The sequence below is a fragment of the Passer domesticus genome, chromosome 4 (assembly GCF_036417665.1).
Source record: "Passer domesticus isolate bPasDom1 chromosome 4, bPasDom1.hap1, whole genome shotgun sequence".
NCBI lineage: Eukaryota > Metazoa > Chordata > Aves > Passeriformes > Passeridae > Passer > Passer domesticus.
This window is the reverse complement of record NC_087477.1, coordinates 74,243,606-74,263,449: the sequence shown is the minus strand read 5'-3', so window position 1 is coordinate 74,263,449 and position 19,844 is coordinate 74,243,606. Positions and strand designations below refer to the sequence as shown.

The 19,844-nt window shown below is 38.4% G+C and overlaps 1 long non-coding RNA gene across 1 annotated transcript; it reads right to left on the bottom strand.

The window, feature by feature from the left end:
- Positions 1-11,698: 11,698 nt before the first annotated feature.
- LOC135299571 (uncharacterized) lies at positions 11,699-18,611 on the bottom strand. The gene is made up of 3 exons (XR_010361532.1): positions 18,491-18,611; positions 16,304-16,409; positions 11,699-12,255 (listed from the first exon to the last, which is right to left on the bottom strand). It is a non-coding gene; the product is annotated as an uncharacterized LOC135299571 (long non-coding RNA).
- Positions 18,612-19,844: the final 1,233 nt, after the last annotated feature.

Below are 19,844 nucleotides of genomic sequence, written 5' to 3'. Positions count from 1 at the left end.
TTTTTGGAGGTGAATGAACACCTCAGAAGCACAGAGAGGGAGTATTAGGAGTGCATGAGGGACTAACATGCTTGGACATGTCTTTAATTAGTTTAAGGCCATAATAAAAGCTTTAACTGGCCTGGTAGGAGTTCCAGATACTCCAGTACTCTATCTCCAAAAATGGCATTAGGTGATACTGTGCAAGGAGACTATCAGAGCCTGCCCTTTATTGACAGACCAAGCCTTCCATGCTTCCCCCAGCTCAGGATTAGGAAAGTTAAAAGGGTACATCTTTATTTAATCCCTTAAGCATTAGATTGTGAGTTTGCCTAATCTCTCTAGGAGCTGTTGATGCTGTCTTTCACCAAGCCTTGTCTTGCAACATGCTCCAGACGTTCCTTATCTACTGTGAAACAACACTTTTAGCACAATATGTGCTTGAAGTTGACATCCAACCAACTCTAATTGGTCTTTCCTTACTCCTCAGAGTTGATATATCAATCACTTTATCAATTGGTTTGTAAATCAATCATTTCAGGGTTTTGTAAATCTCAGCAATTTGTGTTGATTAAACACATTAAACATATTGCATGATTTTGCCTTATAGGATCTGGTAATGCAAACCATAATTTCAGACTGAACACCTGATATTAAATTATCCAATTGGGTAGATAATCCAATTAGATTGCATGTTGAATGGTGTTATTTGGGGTATATTTTATAAAAAGAAGGCAAATGGAATTAGTTGTCATTGAAGGCAAAGTAAATTAACTCTCATCATCAACAAGAGCAAAGAAGAAAGATTTTACCATGAGAAGAGAAAGACTATGGTCATTTCCACTTACATCTATACACATAACTGATACACCTACATCCTCAGGCTGATCTCTTTAGGTTCTCTCCATACATCTAAGTACTTTGAAAGGTCAGTTCAGGTGTAAAGTGGGCTGTCTCTATCTCTAGTAATGACTAAGCTCCTGATTTCAGCCTAATACATCTGGGCTTTTGCAAAGAGGAGTACTTGTAAGAATAGGAAAAAAAAAACTGCTTTGAGTTCTTAAGTAGATCATGAAAATCATAATGACAACACACATTGTGCTGTCAAAGAAAAATGAGGCATTAATCAAGTTAAGTGATAGACTGAAAAATAGCTGTCTTTTGAAACACATTGTGAAAAGTAGCAGTTTCAGAGCCTAAGAAGCTGGAAAGAGATTTAGGGATGTGATGATCCTAATAGCAGCACAGAAATGTATGTTATTAAGAAGCACATCTTACATGAAAATAAGGTAGTCCATCTTGAACTGAAAAATATTCATATGAGGGACAGAAATCTTCAAAAATAGAAATGCAACTCATTCCCCGCACAGTCTCAAGTCTGACATCGCGGAGGGCAAGGCAGAGCTGTCAATCTGAGTCAGAGATCTGCTTCATTCCCTGCGTGTCTGGGTGAATGAGGCCCTGGATATAACTGCAGGATGTGGATTTCTGTAGTCTGTCTTGAAAGGGACAGAAAGAAAGCATATCAGTCTGTCCCAGAGCTACAGGCACAGTGTACCACTGTAATTATTAACTTGTACCTTCAATAAATTTTCCTGGTTGCTGTGGGTTACTACCTGTCAGTTGGCAATTTTATCAGCCAGGGAATAGAAACAGAGCCCCAAGCTTCAATTCTTTTAGCATTTTCTTCTTTCAGGTCTTGCTTTTATTATCCACTGGATGGCCATAAACAGCTGACAACACTCAAATGGCCCTGCTGGCAGTTTTATGGCATTTTAGTATAAAGAAGAGAACACCCTATTCTCTGCTTCTCCTACTCCCTGCGTGTGACCAGGCAGGTCCTGTTAATTTTGGTCATGTTGCAGCTCCCATCTTTGCCCAGTTGCCTCACTGAGCCTGCAAGCTCCCTGCTTTATCCCAGGAAGCACAGCCAATGCCCCAGTTTCCCATAGCCTTTGAGGAATATTTGGTAAGAACATCTCTAACCCAAATCCTCTTGCAGGTGGCTCATGCTTCCAGCTCACAGTGCGAGAGCCAAGGTAACAAACTCTACAGAAATTGGTGCCCTTGCACAAAAACTTCTGTGTGCTTTCTGTCATGTCTTTTTGCCTGGTTTTTCTGCCTTTTTGTCTGATTTTCTCTTTTAATTGTTCTTTACTGAGTTTCAGCTCACCCCTGACATGATTTGCTTTGCTGTTTCATTTGACACTTGAGCAAGATGCAGCTTCTTGTTACCACCCTGTTCATTTCCAGACTCTATGGGCAATCACAGCATCTCTTTGAAAACATTGCCCAGCTGCTCAGAGGTTCATTTCAGATCACTTGAAATTTTTCCTTGTTTTTTTCTGGCTGCTTAGTGCTGTCTGTCCCACTTCCTTCTATCACACAGAAAAAATTTGACTTGGCAAATTTTGCTCAGATGTTTGGGAAGATGAACTGAAAGTAAGTGGAGATGAAGGGGCTGCTCACATTGGTAATGAAACCTGAGCCTCTGTCTCTGAAGGAGAGACACAAAAATGTTAGCACAACACCAGTGTCACAACCTTAACTCAATATATTGTCCTGCCACAGAGAGGTTGGGAAATTCTCAGTATAGATGTAAATATAGATCATTCTCTATTCTCTTCTACACTGTTCCTACACAGATCTACCAAAAAAAATAAAGAAGGACCCAGAAGATAACATTCCTCTTCCTTAGGACTGCAGTTTGCTCTGTGATTACATAGATTATGCAAATAATAGATATGCTAATTGATAACGCAAAATTTCCATCTTTGTGTGCAACTGTCTCCATGCAACCCTCCATTTACCCTGAAGCGATTTTATTCACCAGGAAATTTACAATTACCTGTAATTGCAGGAAGCATCTTAAGTTTTCAATGTGAGAGTGAGAACCAGCTGTAATTCCTGGCTGCAGTTACAAATATTCAACCTCTTTACCTGGGTAACAACTTCCAATAAAAACTGTTAACAGTTCTCTGATTTAAGCATTTCTTAAAATACTTTGAGTTCCATTACATTTTTTTCAAGAATCATCATTTATAGTATGAAAAAAAATTAAGATTAGTTTTTTAAATGCTTGATGTAAATCAAACTCAGCTCTTTAAGCCCAGACCAGTCACTATACAAACACACAGCATAAAAATACCAAATACAAGAGAAAATGGAAGGACTGAGGCAAGCCTGCAGTCTGTAATAGATGTAGTTTGTTTTTGTAAATTCATATTTTCCTAAACCATAACTTCTGTCATGTCTTTGATTGGAACTCAGCTTTCTATTCCACATTTCAGGGTGCTATCTGGAATCTGAGATATTGTGCTATGAGCCAAGGGAAAATATTTATGTGGGTGTATGTGCAATCAAACTACAGCCACCTGAACCTCTCTCTGCATCTCAGCACTTGAGGGCTTCTTTTTCACCCTGCAGATGTGCACACAGACCAAGGAACTCCTCTGGTACAGAATCAGAGGATCACGAAGTTGGAAAAGATCTCTAAGATCTCTAAGTCCAACCACTGACAGAGCATTGCCATTTTCACCACTAACTCGCAAATTATTATGTTATAGAGATCCAGAAATGCCACTCTGTGTGAGTGGCAGATGAGGGGACTCTGACTCCCCTTGTCTCCACAGTAACATCCCCATCTTCATTTCCAAGGCTGTTCCTCAAGGAGCACAGTTGAAGGATCTCAGTGTCACAGCAACTTCTGAATTCTCCCAGGCTGGCTGAGATGAGCTAATTAAGCATCTACAAAGCACAGTACAAAGGGAACTGATGGGTGATGCTTGAGGAGGAGACGTCTTTATTCACCAAAGAGGCGTGAAATGAGTATGAAAAAGGTTTCTAATGTAGCCTCAATCAGTCAGTTTGTATAAAGTAAATTGATTAAACATTTGAATGCAGAGATAGTTGGTAGCAAAGCTGATGCGTGTGGTCTTGCCATTAATCTGGTTACAGCATTGCACTGACACCAAGGCTGTATCTGATGGTGGGAGAGCATTTTAGAAGTGTGTAGAACTATACCTGGTTCCACTCTACCTGCTCAGATGAGTTGGGAAGGGAAGAATGTAATTCCTGATCCATAATTCCATTTTAAATATTCTTTTAACAAAAGTAAGAGCCAATGAGCTGCTGTTTGGGATGTTCTCTGAGGGTCAAGGCTAATGAGAAGCATGAGATGTGAGCAGCACTATTCAGCACCTTTCATGCATTGGTTTCCTCTCATACAGGCAGAAGTCTCCATTCCACAAGTCATTTTCAGTGGCACTAGTATAGTCTGAATCACACTTTGTTCCCAATAAATGGTTTTAAAATTGAACTCTTGTTAAAATATAACTTGTGTTGATGTCAAAAAAAAAAAAAAAAAAACCCACACAAAAAAAAAAAAAAAAAAAAACCAAAAACAAAACACCCAAAAAAACCCAAATCCACCAAACTTATGATACAGTGTGGCTATACAATGCCAGTATTCATTCTGATGATTGTCAAAAAAAATACTTCATCCCATGTCATTGTTACCAGTGACAGATTTGTGTTGACAATGGTGCAGGCTATGAACAGCTGCAGCTTCCTTCTAATATACATGATCAGACACTGGCAAGTTAATTTACATCTTTAAGTAATATGTAAAATTTATCATAATATAAGATTTAGGACTTGTTATTCTCTCACAGAAATGTTTATTCTGTAAATAAACCTATGTGCATGAACCAGAGGAAAACCCTAAGCATGCTTTGCAATGGCTACATTTTGGGCTTTCAGAATAATACCCTGACAATCCTATGGAAGAATTGATTGAGCTTTTAGAAATGTTTGTGTTAGCAAGGGGTGCAGTCTGATCTGCTGAATATGCTCAATTTGTAGAGGATGTTCCTTTCCTAGAGTACTTCATATCTGGCAGAAAAAACATTAAATGTGCTTGGTCCAAACAGTTTGGGTTTCTGAAATCCAGATCTGCCACGAATGAGAAGCTACACTTTGGGTTTTTTTTACCTAAACCCTGAAAGGCTTTTCCTGATGATGTGCTTAGATTCCTTGCCTTTATGGTACATTCCTGATCTTTTTGAGTTTTCTCTTTTTCCATACCTGCTCTGAGGGGGTTGGTTTAAGTGATGTGCCCTGAATGACAGAGCTGTGGAAAATGATCAGAAGGTGCAGAATAACTGGTGAGAGAGCCCAGCTGGTGAGACAAGGAATCAGGCATTGGGAAGTTTTAGGTGCTCCTGAGCACTGGTAGGGGAACTCTGCCCTGCTGTCATGTGGGATGGTTTGCATTCTCTGTTATCCAAATTTCAGTCTGCCCCTTTTACTTTTTCTCCCTGGAAAAGTCCTCCTAATCAGCCCTCTCTTATTTTTCCCTAAGCTAATTCCCTCCTTAAACCCTTTTGCATTCCCTTTCTCTGCCTCCTCCTCCCCAAAATCCTGATCAGCTGTAGTATTTCTTGACTCTGCTTGCAGATAACTCTTCTCCTATTTTCAATTTTCATTTTAAATGAAGATTCTCTGAGGCAGTGACCTCCTTCAATTTGTGTCCATAAAGCACTCTGGGGACCTATTCTTGAATAACATTAAACACAACAATGATAAATCTGACTGCTAATGATATAAGCAAAGGAGCAGGTTTGCTTTACTGCTGGAAGGCAGACCACAGACAGTTCACTCTTTTGCTCTTGGTATTGCTGCCACAATCCCATTTTCTCTTGCAAAACACAGAACTAAAGATCAAAATTACATATTGAGTCTGGACTCCTTTTTATATCAGGAAAGCTAAACCCTTTAGGGGAAAGTTGTGTCAGGGAAATTGCCCCAGCAAAGAGAAATAATAGAGTAATAGAATAATGATGTCAACGTACTAAGCAGATTTGTGAAGGAATTAAACAGCATGTGCTGATTTTTGTTCAGATATGTGTCTCTCTGTCTTGCTCTTGCAAATTAGACAGAGCTGTGCTTTAACATCTGAGGGCAGATTTGGGAAACTCAATTATACAGAAATCAAGCTATTATGCAGTTTTTTTCATCAGTTTCATACTGCATTTCTTATTGCTAAGGTGGGATAACTTGCCAATGCAGCAGAGAAATTAGTACTCTTGTAGAGTATTATTGAGCATAAAGTTCTGGAAATGTAGAGGGATTATTACTCCCTAAATAATATTAAACGGATCTGCCAACATATAAGCCCATTTCTTCTGAACTAAAAGGCTAGGCCTTCTGATCACAATCTTCTTTAATGTATTTAGAGACCCAAGAGAAGCTCTTCAGTAGTCCACCATGTTCCCTATGAATTAGCATAAATGGTTTGCTAGAAACTTCTAACATTAAGGTCAGTTATTTACTGTCACATGGTATTTATCATAAAAATCAGGGTCAAGAAAGGGTCAAAAATAATAAGAAATAATAAGAAAGAGAAAGAAAGCTAAGAACTTGTTTAAAATATGTTTTTTCTTTTTCTTCAGCATTAGTAAGAATACCCCAAACAACTGCTTATTTATTTTTAAATAAATTTATTTATTTAAATATATATATTTATATATATTTATTTAAATTTATTTATTTAAATATATTTATTTATTTTAAATGAAATAGATGAGATCTGATTTTTCACACCATGAAAATGCAACTCTTAGAACTACATTCCACATCGTTGAATAATAATGGTGTCAGACCAACTTAGAAAAAACAAAATGAATTCTTCTCTATTCTACAGATATATGACAAAATGTCGGTCTGAATTTTTTTTAATTTCGGGTGCTTTGAAGTATGTGCTTTCACTGAATATTATTTTCCCTATTTTCCTTCTCTTATTTTCCCTCTTTGCACAGTTCATCAGTGATAATTGCCATTGAAAACAAACTAGAAGAAAGCATTCTATGCTGTGAACTAGGGACATTTTACAAGCAGCTGTTGAACCTTAACACTTCTGGTTTGTGCAGCAAATTGAGAGTTAGATTACATTTCTTTCACATAAAAAAGGTAGTTTTGTTGCTTTCACTGTTGCAGATTATTGTAGGAGGGATATTAACCTCCCACCACACCTCCATTTCTTATTTTCTTAAGCTTTCCAGGCCTGATTCACTGCTGTATGACTTCAGTTTTAAGAGCTGTTACAATGGGTATGCACAGGAAGGAGTGCAGCTGGAGTAGCACCATAGAGACTCAGACCTATTATCTTGGCAAGTGACTAATCCCACGCTCCACAGCACAGCCTTTAGAACATCAAACTTCTTATCCAGGAAATAACTTTCTGCTCAGCAGAAGTGCTTCTCACCTGTGCCTCTATGCTCTTTGCATTTTCCGAGACAGCTATAGTGAGGCTTACTTAAATAAAACAGGTCCCAGAAGTACAAAAATTCCAGAGGTAAAACGTTTACCCCTAGGAAAAGTTGGCCATTTCACAGATCCCAAATGGAATGGAGATCAGTGATCTGTGACCGAGACCAAAAAGGAGCTGACCAAACTAAGGTGAAGAAGGGCTATTTGTGTTTACAGATGGAATGAGACAACATTCCTGATGAAATGCAGTAGAGAGAGGCAAATTCCTGCCCCTGTGAAGGAGGACACTGGCTGGTGGGAGCAGCTCTGCTGTGGAGACCTCAGGGGTCCTCGTGAGCAGCAAGCTGAGCGTGAGCCAGCCCTGGCAGCAAGGGTGCCAACAGCTCCTGGGATACATGAAAAGAATCAGAATCAGTGGATTGAAGTGATCATCCACCTCTACTCAGCACTTGTCAGACCACACTGTACCCAGCTTTGGCCTCCCAGGACAAGTCATCCCTGATCTGCAGCATGTTCAGCAGAAAATTGTCAGTATGGCAATGGGGATGAAGTCCTGGGAGAAGAGACTGAGGGACTTGGGCTGCTTCAGACCCCAGAAGAGACAACTTCAGGGGACTGGACAGCAGCCTGCCTGTGCTTGCAAGAAAGAGAAGACAGAGGCAGGGTCTCCACATTGGTGCCTCACAGAAGAATGATAGACAATGGGATTAAGGTAAAAAAAGAGAAATTCTGTCTGGTAAAAGTAAAAACTTTTTGCTCTGTGAGGATAGTGGAACAAAGAGACAGGCTCCTGGGGAGATTGCACAGTAACCATCTCCAGAGATTTTCAAACTCAAGCTGAAAAAATTTCTAAGCAGCCTGAGCTGACCTCTCAGCTGATCCAGCTTTGACTAGGAGGTGTGACTAGAGACTTCCTGAACTCCCTCCATCCCTAAAGGACATGTTCTTGATCCTACAGAAGCAACAGTGGTGAAGAGTAAAGAAGTGCCATGTTGATAACTTCTAAAACTGTTGAGATACCAGATCTTGTATGAGAGTAAAATAACATCCTATTTGAACACCAAAATATTTTTCCATTTCCCCCTCCCCTATGCAGTATTAAGCTGTTCAGTGATTTTTTTGTGCCTGTAGCAGTATTTAGGCCATATGGCAATTCACAGCACTGAAGCCTGTAATAGTTGAGTATCACCAGTATCACAGGACAGAGTGTATGGGTCAGTATCCTATTTCTGATTCATCATTCTATTGAATTATTGCCATTTTATAGCGCTTTAGGAAAGAATGTCAAAACTGCTAAATTCTATCAAGTAAGCAAATCTGTTTCTCTTTTATAAGTTTATACATGAGTTTATGAATTTTCTCTCTAGATGGATTTTTTACTTGCTTGCACACTTACAAGGAGTGGAAACAAAAATCCCCATGATTCCCAAAATACTGATAAAGGTATTACAAACTATATTTGTATGCCTTTTTTCCTAAGCAAAAAATAACCTAACTTGTAGGACAAGAACCAATGCCACAAATGGCTTTCTTTTTATGTTTATATGATCAAATAGTTTCCATTTTTAATGGAACAAAATTTTGTAAAACCAGCTAGATTCCTTCTTACATTTATATGAAAAAAAAGGTTGTAGTTTTATTGAGTATTCAGCTGTAGAAATACTATTAGGACTTCAGATTGAATTTATTTATTTCCCCTGCCCTTTCCCAAATGAGAGTCCTTTTCTATTCCCATAGTTAAATAAATAGAGACTCAGGAGAGAGAAAGAGCACATTACTGCATTCACCGTGGTGGTTTGGGCACAGCCCTGGGGCTGCCTGAGGCCCTCCCCATGCCACCTGCATTAGTGTTCACCTTTGTATAAACTGTGTGGTCATGGAGATTGGGGGGCAACCAGTGTCAGTGCTACTAACTTTTAAAAGCTTTGCTCCCCATGAATTTGTTGCTCAGGAGAGGGATTTGAAGTGCTGGGTTGTAACTCTTTATAATTCCTACTGATACCTACCAGTTCTTGGGCAGTCAGTGGAAGGGAACAATGACTAGTTTTAGGGAAACTAATACTGCTGCTCCTGACACTCAGAAATATCCTAGCTATGCTTTCCATTGATTTCACAGGGAATTTAAGATTTTTTTTTTTTGAGGAATAGGTTAAGTCCTTACTTCCTCCTTACATCTACCTCCAAGGCTAGTTCAGCACATTAGGAAACTGTGGATCTCACCAATGCTACTTCTATCTAAAAAAACCCAGTGCTTTATGGTATTCTGGAGTCTTGTTTAGAACATTTTACTGATCAGATTTTCTAATTGATATCTCAAAATGTTACTGAAAGAGAATCAGGAATTTTCAGCTTTGGTATTATATCCTTAAGCTTTTGCTGAAACATCCACCCAAGGGAGTATTAGAAATTGTTTGCTTAGTAGAGAAAAGCTTCAATAAAAGATCAAACAAAATCATGGTGAAATAATTAATATGTCTTCAAGGGAACACTTAAGACAGGCCCTTTCCTGGACAAAGGGACAATAAAGAACAGTTAGGAACATAGAGCCCTTGATGTGTATTTATTCTATTGAGCTGTGGGTTTTTAACAGAAAAACTGACTTGACCTGAGAGAAACGGTAGGAACCGTTGAGCATCCCAGGTCAAACAGCAGTCTCTGTGCCTTTTAGTATGTGAAGCATAAATGCATAATGGAAAAACCAAACCAAACCAAACCAAACCAAAAAAAAAAAACTGGCTCCAAAAATTACTGGAGTAGATTTACTTATAGAGCATCAAGCTTTTAGAGAGGTCACAAACACTGAAATTGAGAAGGGCAAGTTCAGAGTTTGAAACTGTGCTCAAGAGGCATTCTGCAAAGACCTTAAGGTTAATGGCTGATAACCTCAATATGTTCTTTCAGTGAGATGTTGGGGAATAAAAGCTACAAAAATTGCTATGATTAACAAAAAAAAAGGACATTTCCTTGATTTCTATGGAATAGCTCTTTGAAGACTTGAGCCCAGATCTGGAAACAATTTTGTAGCCTTGCCCAAAGAGCAAACTGAGGCAAAGTGTGGAGACTGCCAGACAGGGGGACCTGCAAAAGAAAAAGAAGCTAAAGCAAAAAATGAAAAACAAATAAAAATATCCTCTCAACTAAGAGATGCTACACCACTGCAGTCTAGTAGGATTCAGCATTTTCATCATACGTATGAGGGTTGCATTTTGCTGTTTATAAAGCAAAAGTTAAAAAATTTCCAGTAAATGTGGTTTCAATCCAATAGTCAAACTCTAAAGCACCAAAAATGCAAAGTGCAATATTTTTTCTCTTCATGCCCAATTAACCAATTAAATACTTGCTAATGGAGGTAGTAAAGTCACCATAAATTGAATCTCCTGCTTGATTCAATTCCTCTCAAAATATGTTCTAGGAATTACATAAAGATATTTTTGCTGTGGAAATTATCAGTGGCATTCAATGGTGTCTTTTATGTAGAAGGTCAGTTGAATGACCATTTTTGCCTTCCTGATTCTAAATTATAAGAAACCAAGACCATAACATTTAGGAATTAGACTCTGCACTTTAAAATTACTTCTGTTTAGGATAGAAAATATTTCAAATTCCTGTTTTACTCTTGCACTTAAGAAAATTTAGTTCTCAGAAGCAACTGTAATTGAAGAAATCATTCAAAAATGCTTATTTTTCTATGCAAATATGCCCTCTGCTTCCTAACACTGCTGCAGTAGTAGTAGGACTGAGAGGCTGTGGTTACTACTTGCTCAGCAATCTGTACCTTCAGGACAAAATTGACATCTGGGATTGCAAGCAGGATTGACTCCATGCTGCTTGACATGTGGAGCAATGTATATTGCATTATTTACCTTTAAATTAAGATTATATTTACAATCTAGCTACCAAAGTGGGAAGGCAACTACAGGCTCCTATTTATTTCCAGCAATAAATGCAATGGCTACTTTTTAAAACAGCAGCAACCTATAAAAATTGAAATCAGAAAGTCAAATGAGGCTAATATTCCATTCTATGAAACTGATCAAAGGTTTTATAGCTCTAATCAGTGGCCAAAACAGAAAGGCTGATTAAAGCTTAATCGCCATCTGAATACTTCAAATAGTTACTATGGCCTTTCAGCAGAGAATTGGAGCGGCACAGAGATCTACCATAACTCTGATATTGTCATTTGGGTACTTCATACCCAAATCCTTCTTCTTCTGGCCATTAGCAGAGGAACAAATACATTTTATTAGGCAAATTTTCTACAGCATTTAACTGTGAACAGGATTATTTAATGCTATTGAGAATGGCAGGAGATGGACAGTAATGTGTTAGAAAGAGATGCTAGGTAAGACTCATAGCTAATTTTTTTATCCTAATCATAACTGACTTCAGATAAACTATTCTCACCTTGTGATTATGGTCAGAAGCTTTCTCTTTCTTCTTGACACTGGACTCATTTTAGTTTCATGTTTGCAATAGAACTCCAAATATCTGCCTCAGGTGACTTCACAAGAGACAGCAAAATCTGAGTTTTTTCACCTGAAATCCATACTGTGTGATGGATTGTGTGCAATGGATTTCTCATCTGATGGATGTAAAAGCGTGCTCACTCTAATTGCATTACATGAAAGGGTTTTAACCTTTTTGTCTAAATGTGTTTTAATATAACATTAGTCAATGCAGAGACCGTGAAGGATATTTCAGGGAATGTCATTAATTGATCCAAGACTGACTAGAAAAATAGCAGTCATCAATAAAATATAAAAAGAGTTAAACTTACAGCAATTTCTGAGCTTATACTGTAATATAATGATCAGTAGCATTAAAGGAAAATTCAATAATATGCAATTAGAAATGTGACATATTTTTAGCAGTGAGAGTGAACACACATTGGGAAAATTTACTAGGTGCATACTGGGCTCTACCCCTCAGAGCCTTTAATCAAGGATAGATGTCTCTCCTGAAGGGTTTGGGGCTTAATAAAGATGTTTGTCACTCTGATCCTGTGGCCTGTAAGACAAAGGAGATTGGAGAGGAGCATTATGCTGATCTCAGCTGTTCCTAAAATATCTTCAACTCTTCCACATCTAAGTTACCTTCAGTATTATAAAACTAGAAAATTATATATTTCACGCAGCTATGGCAACATGGGGTTATTTTGCAAACTTAAGAGAGAAATGTCACATTCTATGCAGAAAGCTTAGGGAAATCTTAGACATGGAAGAATATTTTCCATTCACATCCTCATCTCATTTTAGCAAGTTACATACACTGATAAAATGGCAGAATGTAAGTGATAGAGGAAAAGCTACCAGGATCACACCAGGTGCTTGTGATTTAACAGATACAAGAAACTATGTTGAAAACTAGCAAAACCACAATTGAGAGACTCAGATTAGAACCAAAACCAGATCCTTTTCTTTCCATGTGTCCATGCACAGCATCAACTGAGCAAACACAAATAGAATTTTTATGAATAGTGCACATTCCCTGTCAGATGCCATCTAAACCCATGAACTCAAGGAACTCTAGGATCCATAATACTCTAGGAACCAGCTAGACAGTGTATCAGCTTCTTTTGCAAAGGAATGTGAATAATAGCTAGGTCTATTTAACTGTGGTGCAGAAAGAGCATCAGGAAGCCTTTGTGCCAAAACATGTGCCCAGGTGTGGCTGTGAGAGAGCTGAGTAGGTCATTTTTCCTGCATCTAGACTGCATCTAGACTGCATCTAGAATGTTTTAGGACATTCCCAACCACCTCTCTCTCCCCAGTCTTCTCAGCTGAGCCCCTTTCAGCTGCTGGGGCTTTCCCAGTTCCCTCCCCAAGGCTGGATGGGGCAGTGCTGTGTGCAAGACTCATCCTGGTGCGCTGGGAACGCGGAGATAAGAGACAGAGATACTGAAGTTTAATAGACAACAGACTAGTAATTTAAGAGGAGATATGCGCCCTAACACCTCTAAAGTTTAGGGTTATTTTGTAAATAAAATAGACACCAGGAAAGAGGAGGTGGCAATAGGTACAAGAGACAGTTTTTTTCCCTGGCCAGGTTTTCACACCCTGCTTTTGGGGGGAGCCCGCACTCCTTTCTGAAGCCAGAAACAGAAGAAAAAAATAACCACATCATGGCTACTCTTTCCAGGAAAACACCAATACTGACCTATGCCAGGGAGTGATGTTTTTCTGCATTCCAACAGCTTTGATTTCTGTTGTTGTATCACACTATCACACTTCAAGTAACTGAGCATCAACGTAAGGGGGGGGCATACAGACAAAAATCCATGGATAGAAACATTCATTATCAGTATCACCTTTATAAAGACTCTTCTGTTTTGCCCTTTCAGTTCTAGGAATTCCTAATTCTACTGAGTAGTGAAGTCATGAACCTTAGAAAGTTAGTGGTTTCTTGGAATATTATTAGTAGTATCACTTTCTCTCACTAACTTTTCAGTGTTCTGTAAGTAAAAAATGGTGTGACCCTTTTATTCTCCAAAGAAAACCAGCCCTTCACCTCTTCTTTTACTTTATAGATACCAATAACATTTTATTTCATCTGGTCGGACTGATTAACACTTCTAATTAAATTCAGAGCAGTTGTTCTCAGTCTGAATTTACATTTGAACATTCCAACCTGTTTTGGATGCAAAAATAGAATTTATATGCAAAAGGCTATGGGGTTTTTTTCCCACCTACAGAGACTGATCTAATGAAAAATAAAACTATAAAACTTGTATTTTAATTTGCATGTGCTGTAAATTCACATTATAAAATTTATCCTGCAACTGGAGTCCCTGGTTTCAACAAAGGAGATTGTATTATTAGATCTCAAGCTTGAGACTACTTATCTGCTTTATTAGTAGACAAATAATCATTTTTCTGCACTGAAATTACAACAATTGCCACAATGACAGCAAGTACTTGATAACATAAACACAGCTTATGGCTGGGTAACTGCTGGGTTTTTGACATACAAATGGATTTCCTCAAAAAGATCTGAAGTTACCAAAATGTTTTATGTTGCTGTTGCTGTCAATTCTACTTCAATTAATACTACTTCTAAAACATGCTCTTGTGAACTGCAGAAAAACTGGCATGAGTTTATATGTACATGTTATTTCTTTTTTATACAGAAAAGTTTTGTGTTTTAAATGTCTTGGGTGAAAATAGAGTAGATTTTAGGCCTAGAAATCATATGCTAGAAAAATGTTCTGCATATTTTCTCTAAATATGTAATAGCTTACATCTTCAAAAGAAAGTCACTGAAATCACTAGAAATATTTATGTCATAAGAATTGATTATGGGAGTAGAGACATTGCAATTTAGATACTGTAGATATGCAATAATTTGCCTATATCTCCCTGATTTTTTATTTTCCATTTGAAAAGAGGTATTCAGACTTAGAGCACAGACCTTCTGTTTTTCTGGCAGCGTTTTGTTCTGTACTGACAAGCCATCATTTTCCCTCACTCCCCCTTATTGATATGGCTGAGAACAGCAACAAAGGCAAAGTAATTCTTAAAACAAACAGGAACATTTTGGGCACTTCAAAATAAAAGAGCTTTTGTTTTAAAGTAAGGCTGCAAATTTGACAAATGAAGTTTGTAGATCCGAGTCTTTAGGCAAGGTTTGTGAGAACTTTAAATGTATTAATACAGAAGTACATGGTTGAAATAGCAAGGGCAGGAAATACATTTTCAGCTTCAATTTCTACACACAATTTTGAATTTTAAAATAAAAATAATTTTAAGTAAGCAAGGGCTGCATAGCTAAGTGGTCTTTGGAATAAATTGATGGCCACTAGTGCACACTTTATTGCAGTCTACATACTACAGGAGAGAGGCAATAATGTTTTACAAAAAATATTAATTTTGATTGATAGACTTCATACTCTATGGAGTTCATCCAAACTGTGAATTTTTCACAGTCCAAATTTTTAAACTAAATTGAATTTTAACAGCAATTTTTTGATTAAGATCCACTTCCTTCAGCTGGTCTTAGAACCCACAAGCCCTTTTGGATTTCAGAGCCTGCAGACCTCTGATCTCTGACTACATTTGTCAGTAAGCTGGGGGCTCTTGTGTGCTCCTCATGAGTTACAATGCACAAGCTGATGTTCTGGGGACGCCTCGTTGAAAAGAATGATGCTTAATAGGTGTTACTTTTTTGGACAGGAGTGCAACAAAACCCAAACCTCCCTATATCATCCATGTAACCTCATAGGCAATAATGAACAGCAAAGTCATAATTTTCCCCTAATATTAATGCAAAAGTTTCTTTTTAATATTTAAAATGTCCTCGGGGTAATTTTCACATTTAATTGAGTGTATGGTATAGATGAAATCTTTTTTTTTACATGATTAATTGCTGGCTTTTTAAATATTATCATGTGCCTCCCACTGGACAGATTTCTACACGTATAGTAACTTTTTCTAGTGCAAGGGCTTAAGACTGACATCAGCTAGGTTCCTGCCATTATGACCCTTTCTAAATCAACAATATGTAGCAGTTAGAAATGCAAGAAAATGAGCAATCACAGTTTTACAGTTTCTGTGAATAACATTTATCTTATTACAAGGTGTATAACCTCACTCATCTGCCCTGACACAATGAGTTGCTTTGTTTCTCCAGTTCATTTCCTGGTGGATTGAATTAGTGCCATTTTCTGGATTGGATTGTGACATTTATTAAAAAGGAAACAAATCATTTGCATTCGATGACTTCTTGGCTTTAGCTTACTTCTCCCCTTAAAATACAGTCATGGACGACAGCAAGATTTAAAGTAAGACAAACGTCCTCTTCCACCCTGGAGATTTGTTTTTAGTCTAAATAATTAATTGCAACACAGATTCTATTTCACAGCTGCTGCCATCAGTCTTTTTTTTTTACTTTTCACATAACAAATGGTATTTTTGAGAAATGGTTTTCATAATGGATAGTCACTCCCAGATTTCTTCAGCCAAGCAGTATGAATTATGTATAAATAAATGGAGAATGAATATACTTTAAAAGGAGTCAGGACTTTCCACAGTAATGCTCCTCCTCATCTCCATGTCCTCACCTGCATCTCCTAGGGAGCAGACCCTTTACTTTTTTCCTTCTCTCCTGGCATAAGACCAGATAAACTTGCAATCTCCTGAGGAAGGCAAAGCAACTGCTGCTCTCACCTGGAAAAAAGTGAGGGGTGATGGTGTCAGCAGGAGCCCTGCTGACAGCCTTGATAACAGCTCTGGAGGTTTGTGTAATAAGCACAAGTGTTCTGCACAGCAGAAATGCACATGTGAGAGAAGGGGTAAGATTTGCTAATGGTGTAATGAGCATAATTAACCCTGCAACACATTAATACACAATTTGAAATGCTTGCTGACTAGATAACAACAATGTTTTGGCATTGATTGTCCTTGAAGGCAGATTATGTTAAGGTAGTTAGGAAAACTGATGTTTGATAACTCTGTGGCAGCTGACACTGTAACAGTAGAGTGATGTAAATTCAGGGTTAACAAGCACTCAATATTTTGAAAAAGATCTAATTTGCAATTATCACTTACAGGAGCACATGTACATTAGGCAAGTTAAGGGTAACCACATGCTTTGAGATGTATCTGCAGGAGCTGTTCCCACAGGTGAGATCTCTGTGATCTGCCTCTTGGTTTATTGTGTACAAGCCAGCAAAACTGAGTGTATTTTGTTAAAAAGCTTACTTGATTTTGGTGAGAAAAAGCATTTAATATGTATCAGGTTGTTCCTGCAGGGAATACAGACAGCACTTCATTTCATAATTTCCATGTGACTGGTCAGTAGGGTGAATGCCCAGGTGCTCTTTGTCCAGAGTATTTTTAACAACCAGTCAGGGCAGTCAACCACAGAGTCATACAGGAAAAGACCTGTAAGACCATCAAGTCCAACCACTAACCCAGCACTGGTAGGTTCATCCCTGAACCATGTCCCTAGGCACAATAACATAGCCATGATTCTACGTGGTTTTGAACACTTCAAAGGAGAGTAATTCTACCACTTCCCTGGGCAACCTGTTCCAATATCTGACAATCCTTTCAGTGAAGAATTGTTTCCTCATTAAACCACCCCTGGTACTACTTGGGGTGATTTCCTCTTGTCCTATCACTTGTTACCTGGAAGAAGAGACCAATCCTCATCTGTCTTCCTTCCAGGTAGTTTCCTAACAATTAGGTTGCCTGGTGGGCAGGATTTTCAGAATCTTCTGAATTAATTTATTATTTCAGATGGACAGCCAAAACCTGAGACTGTCAAAACCACTTGTGCCCAGTCTCCAGAAAGTCTGAACCAGGTATGCACACGTCTAGGTCCATCTGCACAAACTGAGGCTGATAAATCAATTTCTATGAAAGCCAATAAGCATTTACCATGCTGGAGGAAAACCACACTTCATCTTGATGAATTACGTGCCAACAGACCAACATCTGAAAAACCGTATTAGTACAGATGAAAACCATAGTTAACCAGAAACAGCAATAAATTAAATAAAAACTTATGCAAATAAATTTGAATGGGCTTGGCAGTACCTGCATTTTTTCCTGAATATATAAATCTAAAATATTGAACTTTCAGTTTCCATAGCAATGTGTCAGTAGTGCTCAGAGAAAGTAAAAAAAGACCATAATTTTCTCTCAGTAAAACAAATTCCCAAGGAAATAAGAACAGATGGAGGAAAACAGAAACATCTTGAAAGTATTCTTATTATTTAGGGATGGAAGAACTTCACAAGTTTTAGGGGACTGGTTTGAATAAACACCTTAATGTCTGAAGTCTCATTTGTGTCTTATGCAAACAAACACAGCTCTCAGATGTCAGTATCAACACAGGTTTCTGTCATCTGGTTTATTCTTCTTAACAGTATCTCAGTCTGGATAATTTTTGGGCTCTCCCATTCAAGGGAGGGATAAGGAAGTCAAACAAGTCCACCAGATGGTCTCTGAGGCTTTTGAAGAGTTTGGCTATGTGATGTGTGAGGAGAGATGGAGCTCTGGGACTGTCCATCCGAGAGAAGGGAAGGCTGAGGGTGGCAGTGGGGGGATGTGGTACCTCATTAATGAGGGGGTCTAAGGAGAAGGAGCCAGGCTCTTCTCAGAGGTGCACAGTGGTCTCATGCTACAACAGGAAATTTTGGTGAATATATGAGAAAATATCCAAATCATCCTTGAATGTGTGCCTGAGAGTCTGTGGAACTGGGGGGTATTCAGGACTCAGGGTGGCCAGGCCCTTGATCTACCTTTGAACTCTGCAGGATGTTGAATTGGATGTAGAGGTCCATTCCAAACTAAGCTGCTCTGTAACACTCTGTATCTTTATTCCTCAGGTGGTTTAACAGACGCTTCCATCTTCATCTTTCTGTCACAAGGCTCAATGGAAAGACCCAACAATGGAAAGATGATCAAAGCACCCCCACACAGCAGGGCCAGGACAATGGGCTGACTTAAATGAGCTGTTTGGCATCTTTTCCTTCTCACCTGGCTCCATGCAGATCTTCCAATAGAGAAGTTCTCTGGGTTGTTTCTCTTCTCCCTCTTTATAACCCTATCACCTCTTCTGCATGACACCTGTGGAAGCTAAGGTACCTAACATCATTTGGCCATGTTGCTGACCCAGCAAAGACCCCAGCTGATGTAAGTTACCTCTGAAGATGTCATTGCAGAGCCTGAGACTGCGTCCTACCTCTCAAGTCCTCTTTTAGAACATAAATCAGATGAGACTCTGTTCCTCAAGAAAGAGGATTTTTCTTTGAAGTGCCAGTCCCTGGGTACATGCAGGGACTGTGCAAATGAGTAACACCATCAAGAAAGAGGGAATGCATTAATGAACTCAAATGATTAATCTCACTGCAGGAGTTGGATTGTCTGGCTGCTACAGACATTGTGACACTCAGTGAGTGTCTGAACACAACTAAAAGATCATCTTACAGGAGATGTGACAAAAAGGAAAGCAGAGGGCCTCTTATAGGCCATTTTCTGATTTTCCAATAGCATCTTTACAGTGCTTTGGTTGATAGGTACTGTAAAGACCAAATCTCTTTTTTTATTTCTGTGATCCATTACAAGGATGCTCATTCAACACTTGAAATCTACTATTTCAGCTCTACTATACATCACTTAATAAAGTGATGATGCTTAAATAAAAAAGAATGTTGAAAACCAGAAAAAAAAATCCACATAGTATTTCCATTGTTCTGAGCTAAAATTATGTATTATCTTTGGAAATGTGCAGGTTCAACATCACTGGAATTTCATTGCTATTGAAGCCTGTATTCTGACTTGGGAATGGTACAGGAATGGCTGAGTCCTTCCCTAATCAGAGGGTAGTAGGAAAGGCCCTTGATCCAGCTACATATATAAGTATCACTCAACATGTTGCTGCAGTTTTCAATAAATATGTCACGTGTCTTTGTAAGTCTTTGATTTTTTTTTTCAGAAGTATGTTTGCTATAAGTATGGGTGTACTGAAGTGTCTCTTTATGTAAATATTTGACTATATTTTCTAGCAATTCCATTGTTTCAGAAAGAGTTTCTGCCTCTGCCTGTGGGGAATCCAGGTGTCATTATAATATGAATATCACCAAATTACTCTCT